The sequence below is a fragment of the Myotis daubentonii genome, chromosome 17 (assembly GCF_963259705.1).
Source record: "Myotis daubentonii chromosome 17, mMyoDau2.1, whole genome shotgun sequence".
Lineage (NCBI taxonomy): Eukaryota > Metazoa > Chordata > Mammalia > Chiroptera > Vespertilionidae > Myotis > Myotis daubentonii.
In genome coordinates this window covers 44,983,767-44,993,352 of record NC_081856.1, presented here as the reverse complement: position 1 = coordinate 44,993,352, position 9,586 = coordinate 44,983,767, and the positions used below count along the sequence as shown (strand labels likewise).

At 48.8% G+C, this 9,586-nt stretch overlaps 1 long non-coding RNA gene across 1 annotated transcript; it reads left to right on the top strand.

The window, feature by feature from the left end:
* Window positions 1-319: 319 nt before the first annotated feature.
* LOC132219703 (uncharacterized) lies at window positions 320-8,556 on the top strand. The gene is made up of 5 exons (XR_009449569.1): window positions 320-2,512; window positions 3,009-3,045; window positions 6,463-6,545; window positions 7,324-7,579; window positions 7,689-8,556. It is a non-coding gene; the product is annotated as an uncharacterized LOC132219703 (long non-coding RNA).
* Window positions 8,557-9,586: the final 1,030 nt, after the last annotated feature.

Here is a 9,586-nt window from a genome sequence, read left to right as displayed (position 1 = left end):
AACAGCGAAGTCTGGGAAAGAATGTAAATCATAAATACCAAATTCCTAAGGTCAGCAGTACTGTAATGGCCCGGTCCTTGGCTTTTAAATATAGTGTGCATATGGCTTTCATTTCTGAGGGGCTGGCTTCTCCCACCACCGTAGTTCCAGGGAGAGCAGATAACGGGGGTGAAACGTCCCGCGGAGATGCGGTTTTTCCCAAACGAAAACTAGCATTTTTCTGATGACTCGCTGCCAAATAGTTCGAAGTGCCACTCTTCGCCGGGAGGGATGGGACAGTAGGTGACGGTGACGTCTGCGTCCTCCCCGGCCTGCCCGCGTGGTCTCCCTCTGCTAGACCCTCCCTAAAGCCTTCACTTCCCAGGAGGAGGCTTTCCTGTCTATTTTTGAAATCCCCTTCCTGCCCCTTTTCCCAGGCGAGGTTCTGCTCACTCACTGGGACTTGCTGCTGCCGCAAGCAGTGAGGACAGCCACAGCGTCTCGGGGAGACCAAGCAGCCGCAGGGCTTTGAGTCTGTATTCCAGGGGTGGGCCAGCCGGGCTTAGATTTCACAGGCTGGGCAGAGCGGCCGCTGGTCGCCGCGTGAATTCCGGCCGCCTTCTCCGACCACGGAATCCAATGGCCGGATCCCTGTGCTGCTCAGCATTTCCCCCTTTCGGCCCAGCCTCGCCCAGTTCCCGATGATGGGTGCAAGCTGAAAAAACACCCCGCGTCTCAGACTTCCCCAGCTGCTGTTCCAGCGGCCCGAGCATCTATTTAAGTCGAGGTGTTTTCCTTTGTGTGGTTAGCAAGTCTGCTGACCGTGGAGCAGTGTGTGCGAATATGATGCTTACAATCACACACGTGTCCACCCACAGACATAGCTACGCTCCCAAGCACCTAGTCACTCCTGCACTCGCCCTCATGTCTTCCTGATGTTTTCCTTGGAAGCCAGGCCACCCAGAGGGCGTGGAGGAGAGGCTTGGAGACGTCAAGGGGAGGTGGAACGTCCGCTGCAGGTCCATTCTTCAGTGTGTGTCTCTGCCAGGAGGGTCTGTGTATGCGCATCTGAATAATGTCAGCAGCAAAGATAAGCCGGGAAGGGATGGCCAAGGGACAGGTACACCGCAGAGCGATGTCTCGTTTTGTGTGTCCACTGGGCCCGGCTCAAGGATGCCCAGCAGCTAGTACAGCATCCCCTCTGGGGGTTTCTGTGAGGTGTCACAGGAAGAGATTGGCATTTGAATCGGAAGGCTAAAGCAGGTGGCCCTCACCCATGCCATGTGGTGGGCATCACCCAATGCATTGACAGCCTGAACAGAACAAAAGGAGGGAGTGAGGGTGGATTTGTTCCCCTGAGGCATCCACCTTCTCCTGCCCTCAGACGTGGTAGCTCGCAGTTCTCAGGCTTCCAAACTCAACCTAGGGCTTCCCACCACCGCCCCTCCCCCAGTGCTCAGGCCTTTGACTCAAACTGAATTCACCATCAGCTACCCCAGTTCTCCAGCACAAAGACAGCAGACTGGGCCCTGTTACTGTGTGAGCTAATTCCTGTCACAAACCCATATAGGAACTGTGTGTGAGCACGTATGGACAGCTGACCCTGTGTGTGTGTGTGTGTGTGTGTGTGTGTATACAGTTGGCCCTTGAACAGCAGAGTTTGAACAGCACAGGTCCACTTACAAAATAAATACGGTAGCCCTAGCCAGTTTGGCTCAGTAGATAGAGCGTAGGCCTGTGGACCAAAGGGTCCTGGGTTCAATTCTGGTCAAGGGCATATACCTTGGTTGCAGACTGCTCCCCAGCCCGGGCCCTGGTCAGGGCTCATGCAGGAGGCAACCAATTGATGTGTTTCTCTTACATCAATGTTTCTCTCTGTCTTTCCCTCTCTCTTTCACTCTCCCTAAAAAAAAAAAAAAATCAATGGGAAAATATCCTTGGGTGAGGATTAACAACAACAAAAATAAAGGAATAAATAAAATAAATACAGTAAATGTAATTTCCTTATGATTTTTCTAATTTTCTCTATTCTTTGCTGTAAGAATACAGGATATAATACATACAGAATATAATACAACATATGTGTTAATTGACTCTGTTATCAGTAAGGCTTTTGGTCAACAGCAGGCTATTAGGTGTTAAGCTTTGGGGGAGTTATCCGTGGCTTTTCCACTGTGCAGGGGTCAGCGCACCCCTAACCCCTGCATTTTGTATGCGTGTGTATCCCATCGGTTCTATTTCCCTGCAGAATCCTGAATCATACAGCCAGCCTTGGATTGGACTGAGGTTTGTAAGTTTAACTTATAAAAGGAAATGACAAAACCAGAGTGCTTGGGTAGCGGCTGCTCCGAAACGTGCTTGTTGGCAGGTGAAGGAACTTGCGTCGTCGCTGGGTTTCCAGATAACATCGCGGTGAGCAGCGGAGTGGAGTTGCCTTTTAAGCTTAGGACAGTGGCGTCAGCACAGTGCCCCTCAGCGGCTGCCACCGGTGTCATGCACTCACCCCCAGTGGGTGCAACAAAGCTGCCCCCAGGTCAGAGACAAAGGTTCATTCCACACTGGGACTCGCCACGGCGGCCTTTCCCACTTGTCCTACTCCAACCTTGATTTAAAAAATATATATATATATATATATATATAATTGATTGTAAAAAGGAAGGGAGAGGGGGAGAGAGAGATAGAAACATCAATGATGAGAGAGAGTCATTGATGGGCTGCCTCCTGCACGTCCCCTACGGGGGATTGAGCCGGCAACCTGGGCATGTACCCTTGACCAGAATTGAATCCAGGACCCTTCAGTCTGCAGGCCGACGCTCCATCCACTGAGCCCAACCTTGATTTTTAAAAAATTATTACAATTAGTTGTGTTTAAGAAATCCTTTAATATCCAGCTGCTCAGACCAGAAGAAGGAAAAATCATATTTAGGCAAACTAACACTTAGATTGATTATGTGCCCAGCACCATGCTTTTGGAAAATTATCCAATTTATTCCTCAAAAGAAGTTCACTGGTGTTGTTTCATATTACAGATGGGGAAATGAGAAGTTTGACAAGCTAAAGACTCAGGTAATCTAATTCCAGACTGCTATATTTTTTAAAATTTATCTTTATTGTTGAAAGTATTACAGATGTCCCCTTTGTGTTTTGTTGTTGGGTTTTTTTTTCCTCATTGACCCCTCCACCCCATACCCGCCCCTCCCAGGCTTTCATCACACTATTGTCTGTGTCCATGGGCTATGCATGTGTGCATATAAATTCCCTGGTTAATCTCTCCCCCCCCAGACCCCCTACGCCCGCCTTCCCTCTGAAATGTGTCCGTCTGTTCCAGGTTCTATGTCTCTGCATCTATTTTGTGCAATTTAATCTCGATCCCTCTGCCTGAGAGTCAATAGACCTCCATCAATAGTGGAAATGGATCGCGCCCCTTTGGAGTGTTAGGAAATTATTTCCAAGTTTCTGAGAGCATCCATTCCTTGATGGTGAGGACTAAGACCACTTCTTCATTCCCAGCACGAGGGCTGGGGCAGGCGCAGAGGCCCCCACTCCCCTCCCCCCAGCGCCTGCTTTGGTGCTGCCCGAACCCCAAGAATGCTCCTGTCTTCTGCTTGTGGATGCCGGTTCATGGGTGCAACTCAAAACTCCAGGTGTTGTGGAGCCCTCCATTTGGGGTTCATCATTCTAGAGGTTCTTTCTAAGAAAAAGAATATAAAAATGCTTACCTCTCAAACTTGACCAAAGTAAATGCCACGTGACCCCAATGCTAGGCAGCTGTGGGCTTGGAAGACGCCCAGGCTAGTGAAGGGGGACTCAAAGCATCAGTTTCACCAACCGCACGGTACATCTGCCTCTACTGTCACCTGGGGGATCAAATAAGCCACATCTCAAATTCTTCCAATTAATTGCTCAGACCCTGAGATCCGATACCAGCAGGATGCCCCCTTGAGCATCATTCCACCCTGTCCACGCTCTCGTAGGACTTAGGGATCTGGCCTACACTGGAGTCCCATCAGCCCTCGGGCACCACGATGCCGGTTCTTGCCTCAGGGCAGTGAGCAGCTGGCCACTCGGCCCTGGCACCTCTGGTCAGTTCCCAACCCGCAGCAGCAGTGGCCGGCGTGGGTGGCCAGGGGGCACCGTGCCTGAGAGTCATTCCCACAGCACAGCACTGTGCCAGGAAGGGAAGGGGGATCCTATTGGACATTCATGCCTCCAACAGCCTCCTCCACACCCAGCTCTTGCCCCCAGTGGAGCCCCGCTCACCTCTGGCACCTCCTTCCCTCCTCTGGGGCCTCCGTAGCCATCACTGCCAGGTCCAGGCTAACTCATCAGGGAGAGTCCCAGAAACTGCACCAACGGGAAAGAGTGGTGTTCTCAGCCCCCCGCCCCCAGCCCCCCGCCCCCCGCTCTTTGGCCTCTGTGACTCTGTCACCTCCTGCCCGGTCAGCCTGTCCCCAGCGGGCATTGCAAGTGGGCGCTCGGCAGGCCCCTGGCTCCAGCCCTGGGGGTCTCTCCCAGAAGGATCTGCCAGGTCTGCTGCATCGGATGTGACAGTTCACAGAGGAGTTCCTGCTCCCGTGTCAGCTGCTTCCTTCCTGGCAAGACGCAGCGCAGCCCCTCTGGTTCTCAGGTGGCGACAGCAGCATTCACGGGGTTCTCGCTGGGGCCACGCGGCTGGGCCCCGTGTCTTGGGAAGATGTTCTTCCTTCTCTGGACGCAGGCCCGGCGGCTCTTCATAAGGAAGGAGCCCCAGCAAGCACTTCCACTGGTGTTTCCCCAGACTGAAATAACCGCCTGTCATCCTGCTCCCGGGATCCTGCCGGGACCAGCTTTGCTTGGGGAACTGTGTTTGCTTTGAACTCAAACGTTCTTCCCTCTCGCATCTGCTCGCCACCAGCTTCCCAAACAGTGGCAGACCATCGAGGAAAATATCTTATCCCCGGAACAAAGCGCGATGTGTTCTTTGAAAAGGCGTTTCCTTAAGAAAGCCACCCCCTTGTGCAGCCTCCGCCTTCTCCAGGCAAGTGCCCACGTGAACCCGACCTCTCTCGGGGCTTCCCTGGGCCAAAGGACGAGTCACGGGCTGCACAGTGGTTCTGCGAGATCACCACCCGTAGTCAGACCACCAGGGCCTTCCGCTGACGGAACCAGAAGGCCGGGCTGTATTTAAAGAGGCTGAGGGCGTGACAAAGGCTAGCACATTTTCACCTCCTCTCTGATCCAGGCAGAGCTGCTCCCAGATGCTGTTTCTGCAGCCCAGCTTCTGACTCGCAAGCTCTTCAAGCAGGGAGTTGTGGCCTGGATTGCAAAGAGCCTGCATGACGTAACCTTCACCTTGTAACATACACACACATGGAGACAGGGGAAATTAGGAGACATTTGGAGGCGGGGGCTCAGGGTCAGCCTATGGTCGAACCCCTACAGTTTGTAGGTCAAGACACCAAGATTCCCCTCACACCCATTAGGATGGCTATTGTTCAAGCAAAACAAAGCAAAACAAAATAACAATTGTTGTTCTGCGAGGATGTGGTAAAACTGGACCCCTGGTGAGAATGTAACATGGTGCAGCTGCTGTGGAAAACAGTATGGTGATTCTTCAAAAAAATTAAAAATAGAATTACCCTGTGATCCAGGAATTCCACTTCAGGGTAGATACCCACAAGAAGTGAAAGCAGGGTCTCAAAGAGATTTGTATATTCACAGCAACGTTATTTGCAATAGCTAAAACGTAGAAACAACGTGTGTCCATCGATAGATGGGTGGATAAACAAAATGTGGTATCTACATACAACAGAATATTATTCAGCCTTAAAAAGGAATGAAGTTCTGCAATATGACACAACATGATGCACCTTGAGAATATTATGCTAAGTGAAATAAGTCTGTATGAATCTACTTACATGAGGAGCGTAGTCAAAATCACAGAGCTGGAAAGTAGAATGGGAATTGCCGGAAGCTGGTGGAGGAGAGAGAAATGGGGAGTTGTAGTTTAGTGGATATGTAGCTTCAGTTTTACAAGATGAAAAATGTTATTGGAGATAGATGGTGTGCATCATCATGGATATATACGAATGTATTGAAAACTACTGACTCCTACACTTAAAAATGGCCAAGATAGTAATTTTCATGTTCTAGAAAAAATATAGGGAAAATAAAGACAATGAGGCCCAGAGCGGTGAAGTAACTTGGCCGGGGTCACACAGCTGGCTGCACCAGCGCCAGGGTTTGGGCTGCCTTCAGATCCCTGCTCCGACATTCCTGCCCTGGCAAACCGCATCCGGGGATCAGAGCTGCCTGGTCCTTCGGCCGGGCCCACCCCTTAGCAGGGCTGTGTGGGATGAGCAGTTCCCATCCTCAGAGGTCATAGGGGTCTATTTTTAGATTTTCTCAGACAGAACCAACATATAGGAGCACCTTCCATGTGCCACATCCACTGTCAACTGCTTTCACATCCCTAATGCCATCTACCCCTTCTCTCCGCTGTAGGAAAGCTTGTGCTGACTAAAGAAAAGACCTTCAGTTGGGTTCCCTGGTGGTGTATGCCTATTGTCACATCAGGGCCACCGCTGGTAAAGTCATCTACCCGCAGGTAGATGGGATGACCAGCCACTGAGCCTGGTTACCAGAAGGCCGTGTTTTCAGTTCACCCAGACACAGGGCTCCGGGCTCCTCCTGGTTAGGGAGATGCTTTAGCCAACAGAGAGATGTTTCTGAAAAACACTTAAAAACCAGTCTGGTGGGAAGTGGAACTGTCACCAAATGATTTGGTTCTTGAACATTGGTAAACTGTGAATTCCCTAATCAAAAATTCTCCCCCGCCTTACAATCTGACATTAAATCTTTAGAAAGAATGATTGCTAATGCTTCAGGCTGAAGGTGGGGAACGCAACCCAAGGAAAAAAAATCCATATTCTTTAAGTTAATCAGTGTTTGTGTTGTAGGCAGAGCCCAAATCCAAACCATATTTCCCCGAAAGGTTTTCCCCTCTTCATTCTCACATCCATGTGCATTAGATGAGAAACCCAAGCCGTATGTTTCTTACTCATTTACACTTAACTCATCAAAGCATTTCCTCTGAAGAACTATTTAATGTCCAAGGAGACGTTGAGATGGTTTCTCTTTAACAAACCTTTGTTCTTAGACATAAAGGAGCTGCTGAAATTGTATACGCAAAGAATAAATGAACTTGAACCTCAGAAAGGTTAAACTCTGCTTAAGTAGGTTCTATATTTGGAAGAAACAACTTTCGGAACGAGCTGTTTTTCTTAAAAAAAGAAATGTTTTAGGAGGGGCCTCCAATGGACTTGGATTTTCATGCCAAAACAATTTTCTCTCCGCTCTTGGTAGGCACCACTGGCTGATAAAATCCATCTCTGTAAGGCATTTGGAGGTGGTCTTCAACTTTTCAGTTGGAAGAGGCCGCACCTAATTTTGATCTCTCTCTGATAATTTGTGGCAAAATCTGCCGGGGGATGATGCGTCCTTCTGCGATTCCAGCGTGGGCTTTAGGAGAACAAAGCTGCTTAGGAAAGAGGCGCCCTGCACTGTAGGGGCCCCTCCCTGGGGCCCTTCCACCGGGACCATGCCCAAGCCAGCTCAGAAAGTGAGTTCAATGCCCCCTCTATCCCCCAATCCCAAATTTCTCTCCTCATCTTCTAACTTTCCCCTTGATTCTTCATTCATGCCACCTTTATTTGCACCCCTTTGCATAGCGGTGTCATGGGCCTGTGAGGACAGGAAGAAGCAGAAGACGCTACCCCTGCCTGAGAGGTTCACTATTTCACGGGGCGGGGGGGAAAGCTTCCCACCTGAGAAGCGCATCGCTGTGTGCTCGATGGCTGTTCCGGAACCTCCAAAAAGGGAAGGATGGTCAGGGATGGACAGAGCAGGAAAAGTTCCCAGAGCCAGTGGGCCCTGGGGACGGAACGGCAGTCTGAGTACTGATACAGCCGTACCCAGGCGAAGACACAAGGTACCCTGGGCTGGCTCAATCGGACATGTCTGCGTGGAAAGTGGTCTGTGCTGGACTGGTGGGCTAGCCTTAGGCTGAGGTACTGGAGGCCATGGATGGCCCACCCTGTGGTCCTCACAACACAATATTGCTGCTTCTCAGTGGGGTCTCGGCTGTCTCTGAGGCAGAACATGGATGCTTTTGGTTGTCCAGTGACTGGAGGACACCACAGGTCTTCAGCAGGCGTCCAGGGTACATGGGAATACAAGATGTCCCGCAGCACACAGGCAAGTTCTGAACGATGAACCATGACTCTGGGGTCCTCGATTTCTAACTCTCCCACTGGATATTCATTTAAGTGAACAATCCGTAAGTCTCTGAACCTAGAATCTAACTCGTTTCCATATACATACACATAGTTTTTCTCCATTTAGTACTCAGTTTCACAAGAATGTAACCATATAAATAAAAATGTTGTACAACTTTTGTTTTGTTGGAACTTGACTGAGTTGTTTCATTTCAGAAAATCACATCTCTGAAGGCAATAGTATTCGTAGAATTTGAGTTATTACTCTGCATTAATAGCCCATTAATGGTGACTCTGCAAAATGTAGTCAAGCATCTGATTATTTTGTCTTCAAGCACTCGTGTCTAGTCATAAGTTGAAATACATTTTAAACTATAGATTCCTTTCCTTTATCTTTTTATTACAGGTAGGCCATTATATTGACTTTTAACAATTATGCATATAGATGAGTTATATTATCTATAACGTTTATTTCAGGAGAGGGGAGAGGGTGTTGCAAATTAATTGTTCTAAGGAAGGATGGGAGCTGATGTGGTTGAGAGGACCGATTCTGTACTAGCACCGTCCAGTAGAAATGCATTCAAGCTACAAAGGAAATGTTAAGTTTTCTAGTAGCCATCTTAACAAAATAAAAAGGACAGAATATTCGGTAGCCTTAAAAAGGAAGGAAATCCTGCTACATGCTACCACATGGGTGAACCTTGAGGACTTCATGCTAAGTTAAACAAGTCAGTTACAAAAAGACGAACGAATACTGGCCCTGACTGGTTTGGCTCAGTGGATAGAGCGTTGGCCTGTGGACTGAAAGGTCCCAGGTTTGATTCCAGTCAAGGGCATGTACCTTGGTTGCAGGCACATCCCCAGTAGGGGGTGTGCAGGAGGCAGCTGATCGATGTTTCTCTCTCATCAATGTTTCTAACTCTCTATCCCTCTCCCTTCCTCTCTGTAAAAAAAAAAAAAAAAAATCAATAAAATATATTTTTAAAAAGAGTTCCTTAAAAAAAAAAAAAAAAGACCAATACTGGATGATTTCACTTAACATGAGGCATCTAAAGCAGTCAGGTTCTTTGAAGCATAAAGTAGGATGGTGGTTGTCAAGCTCTGCCTGAAGAGGAAAAGGGAGTTGTTACTTCCTGGGGATAGAGTTTCTGATTTGCAAGACGAAAACGTGCGGGAGGTTTGTGTCACACGTGTGACCACCCTGCACATACTGAGCAGCACCCTTAAATGCTGAAGATGGTACATTCTGTGTTATGTGCTTTTGACCAAAATAAAGAATTAAAAGGAGCAGGTAAAAGGAATTTCAATAACATATATTTATTTAACCCAGTATATCCCAAGTGCCTTCATTA